Source organism: Melospiza georgiana, chromosome 1 (genome assembly GCF_028018845.1).
Source record: "Melospiza georgiana isolate bMelGeo1 chromosome 1, bMelGeo1.pri, whole genome shotgun sequence".
Taxonomy (NCBI): domain Eukaryota; kingdom Metazoa; phylum Chordata; class Aves; order Passeriformes; family Passerellidae; genus Melospiza; species Melospiza georgiana.
This window is the reverse complement of record NC_080430.1, coordinates 95,593,361-95,612,462: the sequence shown is the minus strand read 5'-3', so window position 1 is coordinate 95,612,462 and position 19,102 is coordinate 95,593,361. Positions and strand designations below refer to the sequence as shown.

The 19,102-nt window shown below is 41.4% G+C and overlaps 1 protein-coding gene across 4 annotated transcripts in view; it reads right to left on the bottom strand.

Annotated features, from left to right (window-relative positions):
• MBP (myelin basic protein) overlaps positions 1-16,196 on the bottom strand; it is a 112,293-nt gene extending 96,097 nt beyond the window's left edge. The window contains exon 1 of one of the 4 annotated variants that reach the window (XM_058045844.1): positions 16,043-16,196. The gene's annotated coding sequence lies outside the window, so the exon portion shown is untranslated. Of the gene's footprint in view, positions 1-15,670; positions 15,829-16,042 lie in introns of those variants that run through there. The other 3 variants (XM_058018226.1, XM_058045836.1, XM_058045853.1) reach the window with 3 other exon arrangements.
• Between the last annotated feature and the right edge of the window lie 2,906 nt (positions 16,197-19,102).

Genomic DNA, 19,102 nt, shown 5'->3' with positions numbered 1-19,102 from the left:
AAGTTCCTTCCCTAAAGGTCTTGCAACAGAAGTAGACAAAACACATGACCAGAAGGTAAACCTTTCTCCCATATTACAAATATAGAGCAAAGGCAGAGATAAGTTAAGGACAATACACTAAAAAAATACTTATAGCCCACATAGAAGCTTTGGCAGACATTAGAAAATTAAATCCAGAGCTGTAATTCTGAAAACCCGTTCTCAGCTACTCATAATGCCAGGGTTTGTACTCACAACACACACCTCCTTTCTTATTTTACAAGTGCTCCATGGCTTTCAAGTTCTGCTATCAGTCATGCAAAATAACACTCCAGCTGCGATGACACAGCCAAGCAGCTTCACATGATTTTACACCAGAACCCCATCAATGTACAATGAGGCTATTTCTCTGACATCCCAGGGCTTCATTCAGCCAACTTTGTCTCAAACACAGAAAATGTGAACTATCAGACTCAAGATTATCACGAGACAGAGTGGAAACCACTGCAACAACCCACTCCCTGCCTTTTTTTTTTCCCTAGGCAGCTATAGCAGAAGGTCACCTATACCATGAGATAATAAACTTGTGATTAGCACACTCACACAGGATGTGGGAAACCAGGGATCGTCTTAGACGACACTGGAGGGAAAGATCAGTCTGGCTTGATCACAGGATAACTGTGAGTCACCAGTGTGATCTGGCAAGGAGAAAACAGGTTTTTAAAAAAACAGACAAACAGACCTACATTGTATCATGAAGGAGTATTTCCAGATAAAACAGGAAAGAATTAAAGTCATCACACCAGCCAGTAGCATAACATCAGCTGAATACAAGGTACAATTCTGGTCAGCCGTATCTAACAACATGAATTTTTTACTAGAACAGATGGGAAGATGAGGACAGCAATAGGAACCTATTAGACAGAGATAAGGCTAAAAGCTCGTAACACGTCAAGCCTAAGTAAAGCAAGGCTAAATGAGTGTTGGAGGAAGAGAAAATAGACGCTGCCCACACATAAAACTAAACTAAAAGCCAGAATATTTCTAAACATCAGGAGAGCAGGGCTCTGGGAGAACCAGAGGAGAGTAGAGCACCTAGCTGTGTTGAAGATAGAATGCAAGAGTCTGACCACTGTATTTCAGGGACTGCATGAATGGTGTGGTTCTCACCATGGCAGGACAGCCCCAATGACACTGGGCACTCCTCTGGCCTGGGAAAATTTCACTCCATATTCCTGAACAGTGTACCTGAAGCACTGGGGTGGGAAGCAGGGGGAGCAGGAGGCAGAGAGGGCCTATCGTTTTTCTGAATCTGTTCATACATGACAACTGACTGTAAAAAAGGATAAAATAATCAAAGCCCCAGACAAAACAAAATCACAAAACCAGCACTGCTCTGGAAAGGGGGAACAGAAAGGAAATAGGATAGCTTTTAGCCAGCTGGATTTCACTGGCATGTAGGATATTAGACAAACAGACTTTATTCCCCACTCTGAGCTCATCCACTTTATCTTGTAAGGGATCAGTGTAAGTAGGGGAGAGCTGTAACCCCCTCTGCACCAAGACATCCATTTACTGAAGAAAGGGAACATGAGTCCTGCTCAACAGCCTCTACCTTGGCAGCCTGCTCCTTGCAGCAGGAAACACAGGTCTGAACCCTTGGGGAAAGAGCTGGAGCTGATCTCCATCCCAGCCACAGCACAGCAGGGTCTTGGCTAACCAGCTCTTCTGCAAGTTGGTGAGCACTGGCCCGCAGGAAACATTTGTCACACGCACACATAGTCCAGCTCTGCCCTCCGCAGCTCTGGGAACTGAAACAGCAGCGAAACACCCTTTGTTTGGAAGGATACTGACTTTCAGGAGCGTTTGCTCATTGGCTACATTGGGTGATATTCTGAGACATCTGATTCTGAGCACTAGATAAACTAGGGATTTCATACAAGGCTCTTCAAGTCTCTTCCACCCCTATTTCCCACACCATTTACAAACTGACTGCTCTTTTCATAACATTCCTCTAGGACTATATTCCAAAAGAATCCTTAAAATCCCCTCCTCAAAAACTCTGCAGTAAACACTCCTGCATGGAAATGCAATAATGAGTAATATTTCCAGAGTCTGTGACTGAAACTTTATAGCACATATACACAGAACATACTATCTAATTAACTCTTCCAGCAATTTGTTTGTGCATTTCATCATTGACTCAATCCATAAAAGTGCTTCGCATTCCATACCCTAAGAGAGTTAAAATCTTTCAGAAAAGAGATACTTAGCAGCTGGTTTGGCCAAATTCTTTATTTCTTACCCCAAACAATATCTCCACCCAACCTACTACCATGCAGCTCTTAATTCACCTACAGCCCCTTCAAACAGCAATTACTCATGATATAAATACAGTAATTAATACAAGTTACTAGACCTGAATCAAAACCTGTCATTTAACATCCACATGAGTTAGCTACAAGTGAAAGCAATGGGTCTTTTATTTAATGAAGCATCATACTTAAACCAGCTTTTATTGAATTGCAAGCAATTAAGGTATACCAACAGGATTTAGCTGATATATTATACATTTTTAAGTGGAAATTCAGCTATATAAATTAACAGTTATGATAAGTTTGAGATGTTACAGCTAGTCTTTCACTCCCAAATGAATAATCCCTTCTTTATTTCAACATTGCTCAACTGTGGTCCCTAATATTTAGTGTGTGGCATTTTAAGACCTTAAAATAATTCTGAATGACCAAACCTGCCCTTACTAAGCTAATGCTACTGTTTTCATCACTACCTTCTTTTGTTTAACCAATAACATTAATGCATTACTGCTTATAGGTAAGTATCTATTAGTAAATCCATTCTCAGTTTGGTATTTGAGCATCTGCCAAATCTAATGTCAATTTCCAAAACAAAAATACAGCAGTGCTAGGGACAAAAAACAAAACAAAACAAAACAAAAGAAACAAAAACAAAACAAAAAAAAGCAAACCAAAACAAAAAACCACAACTGTTTTCCCCATTTACTATCTTGAAGCACACAATATTCACTCAGAAAAAAAAACACAGCTCCACCCCCAAAACCACAGGCTTCACAGCATCTAGCACGGATGTTTAAAAACATAAGTTAAAAGCACTCCAGACTCTGTATGTTTGAAGCTAAGCAAAGTGGAAAGCAATTATCACCAGAACTGTTTTGGTTTTTTTTTTTTAAACATAGCTGCATGTAAACATTTCATCAGTTTGGATAAATCAGAGTGCACTTTTTTTCACTCTTTATATTCAATTAGTCATGCAAAGAAGTTTCCCTTATCTTGCCAATTACATAATATAAACAGCCAGTCCTAAAGCACTTAAAATGTCACCAGGTTTTGGTGGTCTGCTAAAATGGAGGAGGACTGAAGACCATACCACAAACGCTCTCTCAAATGGCACATAGGGAAAAGGTGTAAGCAGACAATAACAGAATCAGATGCACAGTGATGCCAGGTCCAGTGGGACTGGAACATGTACAAGTTGATGAACAAGAGGTGCCACAGAAACAAAGGCACATCATAGTTTTTGCACAGGTTATTATCTTGCTCTTTTCACGTCATAGCACTCGGACAATACAATTATCTTGCCCATCACTTGCTTCCCATCTGCCCACTGAAAACTGTCCATATCCAAACATAATCCAGAACATATAATCTTTTCACAGAGGAGTTTTTTCCATGCTCCACCCCCACAACCTGCCTGATCCTATATTGTAAATAGGGAATTTTCAAGCAGAAGGAGATCTTCTCCCTTGGCCAGGAACTCGCTACATATGCCTCACCACAATGCTACTCCACATTCTCTTCAGTCTATGATTGATTCTCTTCAAACTATGATTTCTTGCCTTCCAACAAAATACAAATAAGAATAACTTCAAACATTTCTGAACTGCAGCAATCTTTAAATTGAGAAAACTTAAAATGCTTAAGAAGTTACATGACAGGCAACTTATTTAACTGACACTACAGGAGTTTGTATACAAACAAAATAAGCTGGAATTGAGTCAACCTACTCTGAGTCAATGCCTCCCTCAATCAATTTTTTAAAAAATCACAAAATGATTCTGTACGACAAAAGGACATATACAGAATAACTTTTTTATCTATTATCTATTTAAAATCAGTGAGGCAACAAACCTTAATGTCTAAAATTCTTGCTTTCATTTGAACTTATTTATTTGGGTGGTCTTTTCTCATACAAGAAAGCCCATTGAAGATTGTTTTATTTGCTTCTATCAGGAAGACACTGCAAAACCAGTTTTTATGCTTGTGTGTGCCAGTATTATTGCTGTAATGCATGAATGATTATGAAATTACTTAACTGCCTTCTTTCCAAAGCCCTGGTTATTCCTCTCAGGTTAAAGTACAGAGCTAGCTGATTGTGAAACACATTTAATCATTTGTCCATTTCCAAATGTAATATTCTACAAATACTGTACTTGCATGTTAATCTTTTATTTACAAAAAATAAAATATTTACTGAACACAAAAAAATGGAACACAAGGAAAATGTGATTTTACACTTCACAAGTAAAGCATAAAACCACTTCTTAAAATACCAGAGAGACAGGCATTATACAAAGAAATAAGAACTTAGATATCTAAGATTTACTACAGAGGTATCATTTAGCATTTGACTTTTTCCCCTACATGAATTTTTCAGTCTCTGTTTAGAAAATGCCAGTATGATTCTGGAATACACGTAAGATTGAGCTAAAATACTGACAATGATTTGCCAACTATTATGATCATTTTCCTAACGTATTAAAATCTTACTGCAATTAAACACTACTGGAAGCATTAAAATAATGAACTAATTACACCTGCCATTCAAAACATTTTGTGAATACTGTATTTCTGATTAATCCACTGCTCATTACATGGTTTCTAGAACAATTCTAAATTGTAGAATTTAAGTCTTAAAATCAGTTCAGCTACTGCTCCTTTAGAATTGTTTTATTAAATGTATTTGTAACCTTACTCTGAAGGGGCTTTTCAGGTCCAAAAATATAATGCAGCTAATAAAAATTAATATCTAAATGTATAGATTTGTACAGGACAAAAGGAAGGACAACTATCATCATGTGACAAAATTATTTTGATACCTGATGAACTATGCAGAGTAACAACTGCTCATCAGTAATAGAAGTTGGAAAATTAAGCATCTGAACGAGTAAGGCAAGTGGTGCTAATAGGATCTGAGAAACACTGAATTCCCCAGTAAGTCACTGTGATCTCACTATTCAGCATCATACAATCAGGTTAAATTTCTTTGCTTCTTACTATGTGCAAATCAAGCAAGTCTCAGTTTTACTGTGGATCTTATTGCATTTTACAGGTGCTGGTGCTTTCTAAAGACCACCTAAAATTATGGTAATAAGGGAATATCAAAATAGTGATTACCAGAAAAAAAGCCACGACATAATTAGAGAAGTTGTAAAAGCAGACTAACAGTAGCAACAAAACAAAACAAAAAAAACAAAAAAAAGAAAACTCAAACAACTACCAAAAAAAAAGCAGCTTTAAATGCATATCAGAAGGCAACTTCAGATTTTTCACACATCCTGACACAGTAAAAGTATTACATATGCAATACTTTTACTGTCAAGCTAATGGCAAGATAATGGAACTAAATCAATACAAAAGAAGGGCAAAGCCCACTGGCTTTAAGCAGATCATCAATATAATCATTAACATGCATTAGATCAAGCTAAAATAATTATTAAACTTACTGTCACTTTTGCTGTAACCTTCCTATCTGGTAAATTCCTCAAACACACACGCACAGAGGGAGCAGGAATCACTCTGGAAGCAACATCCTGTTCCTAACAAACTTGTTCCCCCAGGTCACATGCAGTCCCAGCTTATTCATCACCACATTCCCAAAGGTGCAGGTGCTCAATCCTGTGACCAGCATGCACTCATCACCTGCAGATGGACAGCAACTGGGCATGCAGAAAAGAAGGGCAGGAGAGGGATCATGCACAGGTTACCAGTCACCAAGTCTGAGGGACCACTAGGAAAGAAAACATCACGGTCCAAGCCTACTTTCATTGTTTGTTTATCTACTCCCACAGTATGTTCTGACATGTGCCTGCCTGCGTGTCATTTCTGGGCATGTTAAGGAGAAGATGGTCATTGGGAATCACCAGGATGGATTTACAGAGGTTAAATCATGCCTGACCAATATGATTGCCGTCTGCCATAAAATGATAGGATTTGTGGATGAGACATCACTGGTGTCACCCACCTTGATTTTAGGAATACTCAATCTCTCCTGCAGCATCACCGCACCTAACCTGATTCAAGTTACAGCATGGATGGGCAAATTACCAGCTGATAAAAAAGCCCAAACATCTCTATCATTAGGCTCAAACAGCAGCTCTTGATGGTTCACAATCTGCCCATGGTTACAAAGTGAATAGGTTAGGGACCCAATCCTGTTTAAATTCTTTTACAGTGACCTGGCAGAGCACAAAGTCTGTGAACACTACTGTAGAAGACACACTGGAGGGCAGGGTTGCCATTCAGAGTAACTTAGATATGGCCAACAATAATGTCTTGAGACCCTAGCCTGAAGACCAACTTACTGGGGAGCAGCTCCCCTGCAAACAAGCTGTAGGTCCTGGCAGGCCATGAATCAGCCCTGCAGCTGGCAGCAAGGAGAGCTAACAGCTTCCCAGCCTTGGGAAATGGAAGAACAGCCCGTGCACTGAGGGAAGCAATTGTCCTGCTTCACGCACAATCCACTTCTCTGGTGTCTGCACCACCAGGTCTGCTTTGGGATCCACATTATGAAATGTCACCAGGAGCAAGTTCAGTGGAAGGCCACAAAAACAGCTGTCATCTGAAACACACATCCTGTGAGGAGAGGCTGAAAGCACTGAGATTGTTCAGCCTAGAGAAAGATTTGGAGCACATAGTATCAAATTTTCAAGACCTAAAATAAATTATAAAAATGATGAGGCCAGGCTTTTTGCCAAGGTGCATGGGCGCAGAACAACATCAACTGTGATCTGAGAAGCTGTAAATATGTATTAGGTAAGGGGAAAAGAAACACAGTCCCTAATGATGGAATATAAACTGCAGTTAAGAATTCTGAATAGCTGCTACTCAGTGCTTTACCATGCAACTCCATTAAGACAAGGAGCATACTTTTGTTGTTGCTCTATGCTGTTTGTGGCCTTGCTAAGGCCTAATGGACAAAGTATTACTCACAGGGATGAAACATGCAAGCCATTTATTATAAAAGGCCAATTATGCTGAAAGTAGTTTTCATTACTTCTTTCTCACTCTTTCCAGGGGCAGAAAAAAATTATTACTCGTGGCTATAATTTCAGCCTTCACTTGGAACCAAATATCTTCCTTCGATGCTTTCATTAATAAAGAAGGTTGTGGCATACAGGAGTTAGAATTAAGAAGGGGGAAAAAACCAACCAACCAAAAAAAAAAAAAAACCCAAGCCAAATAACCAAACCACATACAAAGTATTTTACCACTGGAGGAGGAGAAGAATGGAGTATTTCACAACCCACCCTACATGCTGGCCAAAGTTTAAGATTAGCTTTTCAACACCAACAGCCCTGCACTCAGATGAAAAGCACCTACTAAAATTTCCATTAGAGCAACAATTTTTCCATGTGAGCCTATTATGGGTTATTTCCCATTTGACAAGAGTATCTTTCTGAAGAACAAAACCAAAGCCAAATTACTGCCTATCTTCCAGGTGAACAGCACTGAGTCAGACTATGCTGAAACTGTGAAAGCTGTGCAGAAACTTATGTGCATCTCTTTTCCAGGAACAAGTCAGGGCAAAGTAATAGTACAGATAAAAGATAACACAAAATACAAGTCAGGGAGTTTCTATTTGTAGAAGCTCCACACTTCAGTGAGAAGTCTTTCAGCAGCTTCCAACATTTGAGAAAAGAATCTAATAGTAAAAGACTCAACAAGAGCCAAAGCAGAAGATAATTGCAATTGTTTTCCTTTAAGTCAGTCTCAATTATTTGAGCATGTATATTAAGCTAAAAAACAGCTGTGAAAAAAATTCATCTTCTTTCTACTTTCAGAAAAACAAAAGAAGACTTAATACCAAGGCTGACTTAAGGAATGTGGAAAGGTTCCACTCCTATCACCGATTTTGTTAATATATGAAGCATAACAGGCAACCACTTTCAAAACAGTTTGCCCCTGTTGTTCAGACAGGCTTCCAGGTTTTTTTTCTTTTTAGCTAACCAATGTAGCGATGAAAATGCCTGGAATCAAACTGCTGACTATTTTTCAGTGACCATTTCACTGAAGAGACAAATTAAAATGGGATCACTGTGTAACTCAATAATGGATTTTAGTCATTTACAGGACTATGAGTTTTACTCCGATTGTAGCTCTCTAGAATGGTGTGAGCTATCAAAACATTCCAAATGCAACCCAGTAGGGGTCCAAAAGTTTCCTATTACAATGATTTTATCATTCATTATGGATAAAGCTCCAAGGCACACCAATCCCCAAAGTTATGTTCTGTATTGCTTCATCAGTATTTTATCCCATACCACAGAACTACTGGAAACACAGGCCAATTATTTTCCTTCATTTGGTTTCAGACTTTGCTGTTATAATTTTCAGTATAACAGGTCCTTTCTGGACACAAATTTGTACAGCCATCCTCCACAAAAAAAACACCCTAGCATATGCACAAATCTGCCATAATTTCTTCTGTACCTTCTTAACGCTCTAAAGGACAAGTATAGTCTTTTTTTCATCACTGTAAGTTCTGTCAGATAATATCCCAAAACTACTTTTCATCCAGAGAACTAAAAAGATCTGACAAGAGAGTTTAACTAAGGACTCATGTTTTTAGAATTAGAAGAGAAGAGCAATGCTGACATCCAGGAAACAACAGTGTTGAGGAAGAATAATTGAAAGCATTACAATACATTAGAAAACATCACAAAGCAATGTTTTGCTATTAACCATGAGGTATTGTGCATGATATGGAACTGGACCCCCAGAAGCTGATGACTCTTTTCTGAGATGAACTGAAAGTCTAGGTAATTGAGGAATTTGTCACAAACTGCAGGAATGCTTCCTGGGAGTCAGTACTGTAGGGAGCCAATAGAAGTTCTAAATATATACACATATTATTACATATGTTAGTCAGGAGAAAATGGCAACAAGCTAGGGGATATGCTGATGAGACACAGGTGCAGGTACAGATTTGAAGGGCACAGTAACAGCTGTCACTGGGATCTGCAGAATTGCTGCATAGAAACAAATACATTCTAGGCTTTATCTTCGAGGCACTAACCCAGCCTGAGGAATGAGAGATTTGGTCACCTGTGTGGACTAACTGAAAGGGATACAAAGTGATACTCTCAGGTCTGTGAGGAAGAAGATCTGAGGAGACAGCAAAGAGCACCTCTACCACTTAATCCAGCCAACCTGAAGCACCCTACCTCACTTCAGTTTATCCATCTGAAATCTATCAAGGAAATCTAGGAAAGTCAATGATTAAAAAAATTACAGGACAACTGTCCTTAGGGCTCCAAGGCTGTTGCTATATTGGAAACACTGATTTTGCTATGGCAGTTTTAACACCTTTAGTCCAAAGATGAACAAACCTCATGACTGGCCCTTGACCATACCACACTTCAGCAAGACCATGCCCAGAACAGATGAAGCAGCTGTACATTGTCCCCTAGAAGGCCCTTGAATAACCAGAATACAATTGCCTTCTAATCTGGAAAGTATCACAGCTGAATTTGTATGAAAAGAAACAAAAACCAAAAAAAACTGGCAGGGCATTGACAACACAACAGCTGTATTTCAGCATTTTTCCAATCTTTAGAGAAAAAATTAAATGCCCATTGAGATGATAGGCTGTTATTGCACTACAAGAGTCCTTGATCTAACTTAATCCACATATAACCATTATTTTTCATGGTCTTTCATGTATTTACAAGAACCAGTCAGAAAAACTGGTTCAAAAATGCAGCCAGAATGGCAGTACTGGTAGTACTGATCTCTCACACTGAAAAGTCTCTTTTATAAGCATCTGAATTCCAAGGATAGCTGTGAATTGTCCAACTGCATCATTTTACCTGAATTTTGGGACTTCCAACTAAGAAGTGAACTAAGAACAAACAGATTTTCACTTGCGATCCTGCAATTGCAACACTTTAGCAGAAGCCAAAGATAACGCACCAGTTAAACATATTAAAAACACACTATATGCCTGAATTATTTTAGAAATACAACTTGGTTTGTATTTGATTTTGCTTTCCCTCTCACTTTCATAAGAGTTAGACACTAGATCCCCACAATTGTTAACTTCACCAACCTGGAAAGACCTGAATTTAAACATTTCCAAATGGTTAAGCTTTCTCAAGTGTTTAAAAAAATAAATACTAAGAATTTCAATTACACACACTAAGAAATTTTATAAGTGTTGGAACAAAATCCTAAAAAAGTCAGATCTAAAAAACATCTTTCCTTCCAACATGCAAAACAAACCTAGTACAGCTGATATGTTGATCAAAAATTGTTCAAATTTTAAGAAACATTAATATAAAACCTATTTTACCTTCAATCGTATAGTTATTTAAAAAAAACAAACCTCTGACTTAATCAGTCTTTTCCGATTTATTAATTTCCTCGTTTCTCCCATTTGAAAGGGCTTCCAAATGCTCCAGGGAAAATAATAAAAAAAAGGTAAAATAAAAAGCAATATTGAAGTAAATATTTAGAAAACTAACTTCCTCATTGAGTTATTTCAAAATCATTTCAGGACAGAAGCAAAAAATACCCAAAAAACTGTCTAAATCTGTCTGAAAATGTCCATGTTATTTTTTGTTTTTCTCTCACGTGCCTTTTGTGTGGGCTTTCCTGGGTTATGTCCAAGATTTACAGCTATTCCAAGCAACAGAACTGGGATTTCACAGTTACTGCAACTGATGCAAGAAGCCTCATAGGAATTATCTCACTCTATATTAACCAGAGTTCTCCACTTATTTTTAACAGAGCATTTTGAGAAACATAAAGCTTCTTTCAAAATATGAAAGCCCAAAAATGTTAAAATCTAAACCCTGTTGTCAGGAACTGTTTAAGTGTCTGCTATTTAGAAATTATTTAGCTACTAATAAATGATCATAATAGATTCTGAATCCTTTAAATAGTAGTAACCTATGTGCCAATCTCTACAAGAAAAAGTTAAAGCCAGGATGATCAGCCTTTTACAGAGGGTCAGTCTCTGGAAATGTCTCAAGAAGATGAGCTGTAGAAAATTGATGAAAGTGACTGCTATGTTTCACAGACATCTAGAAAACATGTTTTTAAAAGCCATATCTAGAATAAGTGTTTTAAAAAAACCCAAAAACCAAACTCTGAAAACAGCTGGCAAAGCAAGAAAAGGTGAGTACAATTTCATCTTTAAAGAAGTTAGTAAGATTGTTAATCATAAACATCACATCAGAAATTATTTAATACTATATCAAAAAGTTCACATGATACAAGAATTCAAGTAGGAAAACATTTGGTATGTGTGGTGATTAGACTCAAGAAGACATTTCTTCATGTGCTACTAATACAAGAAAACAACTAGAGAAATGAAAATAGAAAATCCTTAATTATCTGAATGAAATTATTAAGTAAAGAAAATCTAAAACTGATTGTGACAAAGCCTTTATTCACTGCCACTGAATACATAAGGATGGGCACTATCACTGTCTCCCTAAGGGAAAGAGATCAATGAAGTTCTGTGCAACTCATTCCAACCACAGCTTAGCATAACTATTTTGTCTAAATTCTCACGTTGGCAAAACCCTTAGAGAACTGTGTTTCAATAAAGATGTGTGGCATCTTAGCTTAGGGCTCCGTCAGCACCAGCACGTTGTGCTCCTCCAGCCCAAATGCAGCACTCACAGGCTCTCTGCTCGGGCTGAGCTCAGCCTGCCTGCAGGAGGATCCACACAGACAGAGCCAGAGCCAGGAGTGAAGGCTGCAGGAACACAGCTCCAGTGCCATCCCCACTGCAGCCAGCCACTGCCTTGGGCACTGCACTGGTCTCTCAGAGATGAACTTGCTCATTTTGTATCGATTCTTTCATCAGGTCCAAATCAAGCACTCTGTGCAGAAGGCTGGACACCCTGGAAAGTGGATATTAACACAAGAAATGTGCAAATAAACAACTGGAGCCTAGAGTTATCTTAAGTCTGAAGTTCCAGTTGCACAAGTGATTTGAGCAGTCAAGCTCTAAAGCATATACCCTTTATCTGATTCTTCTTCCATTGGCGGCTAACTTTTCTTTTTAACACATATAAATTCAGGCTTCTTCAGAAATTACTATGTCCCACTGATTTTCTTCTTGGGAGCACCTAACATTCTGGACACCTTTCTGTCTTCAGCTGGGTATTTTAAAGAATCCAGAAAAATTCCTGTTTTATAAAAGATTATCAGCTGTCTGTATTTAAAACAGCAGTTCCTGACCAGCTGCTCCTCATCACTGCTGTCCTTTATTTAAGAGCCTCACCTCAGGAAACACAGATAACAGTTTCAACCTGACGTCTTGCCTGAAAGAAAAATTATTCAGGTAATTAAATACCACAGGACAGAACACTTTATCAATGATCCAGAAGACTCTGCTGTCCTTTAATCTGTGGCAGAGTTTATACCTTAAACCTGTATGCAAGAGTCTTAGACTGCAAACCTTCCAGACTTCTCCTCATTAAACACGAGTTATGATTTAAGTGTTTTAGCCAAAATTTACTAGATTTCATCCATATTAGTCCAATAACACTGCTGACTGTCAAAAATTATGTTCTCAAGTAAATTAAATTAATTAGTTCTGGTAAGTAAAAGTTTGAGAGACATGGCCCAATATATGAGCACCAATGCTCTGCCTTTTGACAGGTAAGATGCTAACAGAAAACAGTAGCATTTGAACACTGAACGACTTCTGATACTTATGCTTCAAGTAAGCACGAGATGTATATTTCAGCTTATTCAACCTTCTCTCAACAGCTTCTAATGCATTTCTTCTGTCACAAAAAAAAATCATGTAGCAGAGCAATTAGAGCCTAAATTTATATGTTCTATTTGGTGGAATAAATAACCAAAGCGGCTATTTCAACCATATGGGTAATTTACATCACATTCTGAATAAACCACCACAGAAAGAACAAACAAGACATTTTTGGATATACAACAGTAGGGACACTCACTCGGGTTGCTCTCCTGCCTCATCCCACCATTACCACTCCATGTACCTTCACATGTAATCTAACACACCACAAACACTCATCTTCTTCCATTTTCAGAGCTGAAAAGAACTGGAAGCATGTCCCACTTATGCTATTGATTTATGGTGTGACCAGTGTCATCTTGGTTGTTCTCAACACTTGAAAACAGATATAATCCTCCCCTGCAAGTCCAGGATACTCTGAGTTGATTATTTCCAGAATTCTGACAAGCTTGTCTTTAACATGGATGTAAGGCTCCCTCCTCATATGGGAGCTGCCATCATGAGAAACAAATCCCAGGGTAAGAACAACCCTGTCATTAAATTTTTCATAAGTGCAAAAAATTAAGCAATTATAAATAGGAAACTATTTTTAATTAACATGCTCCAATTTCTATCATTAAGAGCCTGTGGTGAACTGAAATTTATCACCCCAATAGTGACTGTAACATTCACTACCTTATTTATATTAACTATTGTGATAGAACAGGGCCTTTGAAAGCCTGAATATTATTCAGCTGTACAGAATGGCATAAACTCAATTTCTGTTCTTAATTCTCTACTTAAAAATTCAGTGAAGCTCACTTTATGTTGGATTCATGGCTTTCTCCCAACTCAGTGAAAAATAATTCGAATCCATTTCATTAAGACACCACACTTTGACTTTTTATTTTCATTACAGATATCAAGCTTTATTTTAAATGCATTATCTCAGAGTCTAATGCATGAACACCACTTTGAAAATTAATATCCCTCAATATAACTCCTGCGCACGGGCCTTTGCAAACAAGAACTTGCCCTCTGACCATCTTATCAGTTATTAATAATGTCTGTAGAATGCTTCATCTGGTTACCTATTTTCTGAGAGACTGAAAAACCTACTGTACAGAATCCAAGAAGGAACAACAAACTTTGTGTTGGTCAAGAACCAAGGGAACACTTCTACCCATGGGAGTGCTTTAGCCACAGCTGCCTGGAGGGAATATTCTAGGGAAGCACCAATGCAAGCTTTTCCTTTCCTGGTCCTCTCTAGGCTCTACTTTTACCCAAGTAGAAACTTGGGTATAGCCTGGCATGGCATTGGGAATGCTCTCCTTGGTGCTCCTTAGAATGATTCAGAACGCAATCCGTGACAGACAGAGCCAATGTAACCCACAATCCATGATGCTCAAGAGCTTTGATGGACTCATACCAGTAATTACTAACTGCTCTAAGACTATTTAAAGATTCTAGAGAACTGTTTCCTACTTGGATACCAAAAGTAATCAAATCATTAACACAAACCAAGACTGTTCCCTTACTCTGTTATTATTTACCTTGACCAACAGGGAGCACTTCATCATCCTTCCAGCCAGGTGTTCCAAGCCTTTATCCACAACCAACCACAACCTACAATACTTGTTTGTATCTGTGAATTGGCAGTACTCCACACCAACAAAACTATATTAGTCTCAGCTCTTTAAAAATCATTAGTGGCTATAATAGAAATAAACCAGTGCAATATGCATGCTACCACTCCTGATCACCTGAGACTCAATCTGCTTCCACTGAAGAGGGGGAAAACTCCAGTTTCTCTGCAAGAATTCATTACTTTCCCAGTGTCTTCATAGTATCTCAATCAGCTTTACTTCAAACACAGCATCTGACGTACTGAAGGGCAAAGGCAGTGCACACAGGAAAAACTATCAGGACGGACCTACTTAAAATTACAAAACGCGTGTTTACATTCTTCCCAAGGCAAATCATGCAGCGATTTTAAAAAGTCCCCCCAAGCGTTCGCGTTCGAAGGCACTAGAAGTACAGCCTTTGCTACGGCCACAGCTCATCACACACGGAGGTACCTCAAACACCTCCAAGGCTGCCCAGCCCGAGCCCAGCCGGTGGCAAGCATGAGAAGCACGGCAGCTTCGAGCCGAGCCCAGCCGCGGAGGGCGGGGAAGGCGCGGGGTCCCGGGGCTGGGCAGGAGCGTCCCAGCGGCGCCTCGGAGCCGCCCCGTGCCCACCTTCCCCACGGAAAGTTATGGAAATCCCGGCAAGAGCCGGGGGCAGCGGCGGCACCGCGGCTGGGACAGCACCTGCCCCGCTCCTCAGCTCCGCCAGCGCCCGTCCTGCGCCGTGGCCCCGTGAAGTGGGGGGAAAAATAAACCCCAACAAAACAAAACAGAAAAAAAGGGAGAAGTTGTCCGTTCCGGTGTAAGGCTCCGGGCACGGCCGCGATGTGAAACCGGAAGGCACGGCACGGCCTCCCGCCCGGTTATGTAAGGCACGGCCGCCCCGACGGACGGGGAGCCCCCGGCAGACAGACAGACAGACACCTGCGGGGCCCGGGCAGCAGCGCCTGCGCTCCCCGCCGTCCCCAGCACCGCTGCCCGCTCCTCGGGCACCCGTGCCGCGGGCGGGATCCCTCCCCGAGGAGCCCGGGGCCACCTACCGCTGCCACCTGCCCCAGGTGTCCCGCAGCGCCGCTCCTCCTCCGCCGAACCCCCGGGGCTGCCCCGCCGAGCAGCACGGGACGCGGGCTCACACGGCGAGGAGGAAGAGAAACACGCCGAGAGGCTGCCCGCCCTCCGCAGCCCTGGGGGAGCCGCTCGCTCGCCGCCTCCCTCCCCGGAGCACAACAACAACAAACACGGCGGAGCGGAGCGCAGCGTGCGGGGCGGGCACAGCCCTGGGGCCGCGGTGGCGGGGAGGACCCGGCTGCCCCTCTCCCCTCCCCTCCGCGAAACCGCTCCGAGAGAAGAAAAGAAAACCCTCTAAAAATTATAATTATAATAATAATAATAAAGAGTTAATCACAACGCACCCAGCGTGTCCTCCTGGGCTGCGGCGCTCCAGGGGCTGCATGCAGCGGGCGGGGGCAGCCAAGGTGCGAGGGGGTAGCGCGCACACCGGGAGCGGCGCCCAGGTGAGGGGAGAGGCAGGGATGGAGCAGGAGGGAGGGATCCTCCGCTCCCGCTCCGCTCCGCGCTCAGGAGCGCGCCTGGGTCCCTCCCGCCGCCGCACAGCCGCGCCTCCCCCGGGAGCTGCCCCCGCTCGGTGTCGGCGCCGTGCGGCTCGTTGCCGTGCTCCTTGCCGACCCCAGCCCTCCCCTGTGCCCCGGTACCTGCGCGGGAGGTGCCCCGGCAGCCGCGCCCCGCCCGCCCTGGCAGCCGGCGGCAAGCAGGAAGGAGCGGCGGGAGAGAGCTCCCGGAGGCGGGCAGGGAAGGGCCGGGGCCCGGGGCGAAGGAGGGACGGGGCCCCGTTACCCCCCGGGGCTCCAGCTGAGAAAGGGACACGAGTGGCTCTGGGCCACTGGGAGCTGCGTCCGGCCACGGGCTCTGCCAGGCGAGCGGTGGCAACCTGTCCGTCTGTCTGTCTGCCTGCCTGCCTGCCCTGCCCGGCCGGGGCTGGCTGCCCTGGGCCGGGCACTTCCTCCTATAAGTGGGTTTACTGGGATCCTGATAAATCCGATGCCCAGGGGGTGGCGGGAGGGGTAGGCACAGGGAGCTGCAGCTTTAGACTCGAAGTCACACACCCGCAACAGAGACTCGGTGTCGCCGTGCTCTGCCCGGTCCGAGCCCCACGGCCCATCTCGCTGTTCCGAAGGGAGCCCCACGCTGCCCCATGGGCATCCCGGAGCCCAGGACCCGCTGTGACCTTAGCGCCCGGCACAAGCAAACTTCAGCCGCCTCCGTGAAATGAAGCTCCAGAGCGCAGCCCCCGGGGGTCGGACTGTTCGGAGTTCAGAGGGATGAGAAACTGCCTTTTGCGTTTCATCCAGCATTTGGGGACAGTTCTCTTGCTTGAATACTTTGGGCAATGCTTCCATTCAGTTAAAAAATGCAAAAGTACAAAGTAAATTTGTATTTTTTTTAATTTGGAAATTTCATCGCTGATAAACATATCTGTTGCACCTGCACCATGTTTAAACCTCTGTAAATAGAAGTTTATAACTATACACCAATTTCTCATTAGGTGAACCTTTTTTGTCTTGCTATTCATCTCCAAAGATGGAGGAGGTCTTAGAAAAGTATTTTGGGCCAGCTTAGAAACTCCATTTTTTCATGTATAAACAGTTATTTGTATAAATATTTCCACTGTGCGAAATGTACATCCTAGCTTCCTAGTTCCTTACAGTGCAAAGTGAGGAGTTTACAACATTAGTCTATTGAATGTGTGAAGACTACTGTGCAGATAAAATGCTGGAGTGTGAGTTAAAAAAGGTCACAGAAGGAAGGAAGGTTTGCAGAGGAAATGAAGAGGCGGAGTATCGCCATTATGAGCAATTCAAAGTCTGGGAATTTTATGTTAAGGATACATGAAATACTGCTTTGAATCATCTCTCTCCTCACACTTCTTCACTAGCAGAAAGGTATCACTTCTTTTCTTGGAAATTTGAGGAAGATACTAAATGAGTTTGGTACTTTAGCTTTGTGTACTTTTAAACAGTAACTTTGGTAAAAAGCATGAAAAAAGAAACCAATATTTAACAACTTGAAGAGACAACACTCAATTTCAGAGTTTGGGTGGTCATCTCTGTCTTTTCTTGCATAAAAATCTCAGGGGAAAATTGGATCCAAAAATCTCGTCTGATCACACCCTCAGAAGGCAGATGAATAAATTATGGTAATCAGATTAGAACCCAAACCTTGCATTCTTTTATATTATGTGTAGGTTTGAGCTAGAATAATTACCCTTTGGGCAGTGGGTCATGTATTTACACATGTGAACATCTTTACATAGGGATGCGCATACTAAAGATATTTATACGTATGTGTGTGTGTTGCTACATTCAGTTATGGGTGTATACTAACTCTGTTGAGGCCTAAATGTCTATGAAGGTATGAGGAGACTCACAGTTGCATAGTGTGCATTGTCATACAGTATATGGGGAAAAAAGTTGAAGAAATTACTGGCCTTGTACAGCTGTGATACCTGGCATAGCTGCAACATCTCTCTCTTAGTGTGTTGAACATCTCCCTGCTGCTCAGTTTGTAGTTTCCCCTGCTGTTCCAGGATTTTTGTGTGTAAGCAGATGTCAGTATGCTCAATGACATAGACAAATTAAACTTCTGTAAAAAACACTAGAATCAGTCAACAGCACTGGTAGCTAGAAATGTATTCTGATTTGTTCCTTGTAGCTCTGCTGCTAATAAATGCCAGCTCCTGGAAGCACTTAATGATGAAAGCAAGTGCATATGTTCAGCAGCAATGTGCCCACATCTACAAAGCCCATATCGTTTTGTCTTTTGTTTGCTTCCTTTTGCAGGGAGAAAAGAAAAATGTCACCTTCTTCTTAAATACTCCACAGGCTGTTTCACCCCTGATCTTTGGGCCACTGTAAAGAATTCATCTGAATAAAAGACAAGTATGAAAACAAATGTCACAGGAAAATTAATCTTGAGATTTTTTTTTGACATTAACTGTCCATGAAAAAATTGCTTGAGTTGAGTATGAAATGTTCCTTTATGCAAATGATAGAAAGGCAATGGAAGGAGAGCAGAATTTGCATAGTACTTTCATATGTACTTTTATACTAGAATTGCCATTTATTATTCTTAATGAGAAGCAATTGACCTTGCTGGCCAATGGCTTGGCCTTGGTAGGAAAACTATAGTTTGTGTGCAATAGCCTCATAATGACCAACATCATATGAACTCAGAGAAGGATTTAATTAAAATTCATGGAACACTATTGAATTAAGATGAAAGAACAGCTATTTGCTTTCAGGAATTGAAAATGGCAAATGTTGTAATGAGGAGCCATCACTGAGACAGTGGAGATTGCCAGTGCAAGATTAACGATATCAAGCCCTACATGCAGAGGAAACATAATCTAGACCTAATTAGGAACTCATTTGGAATTTTTCATGAACGGACCATCA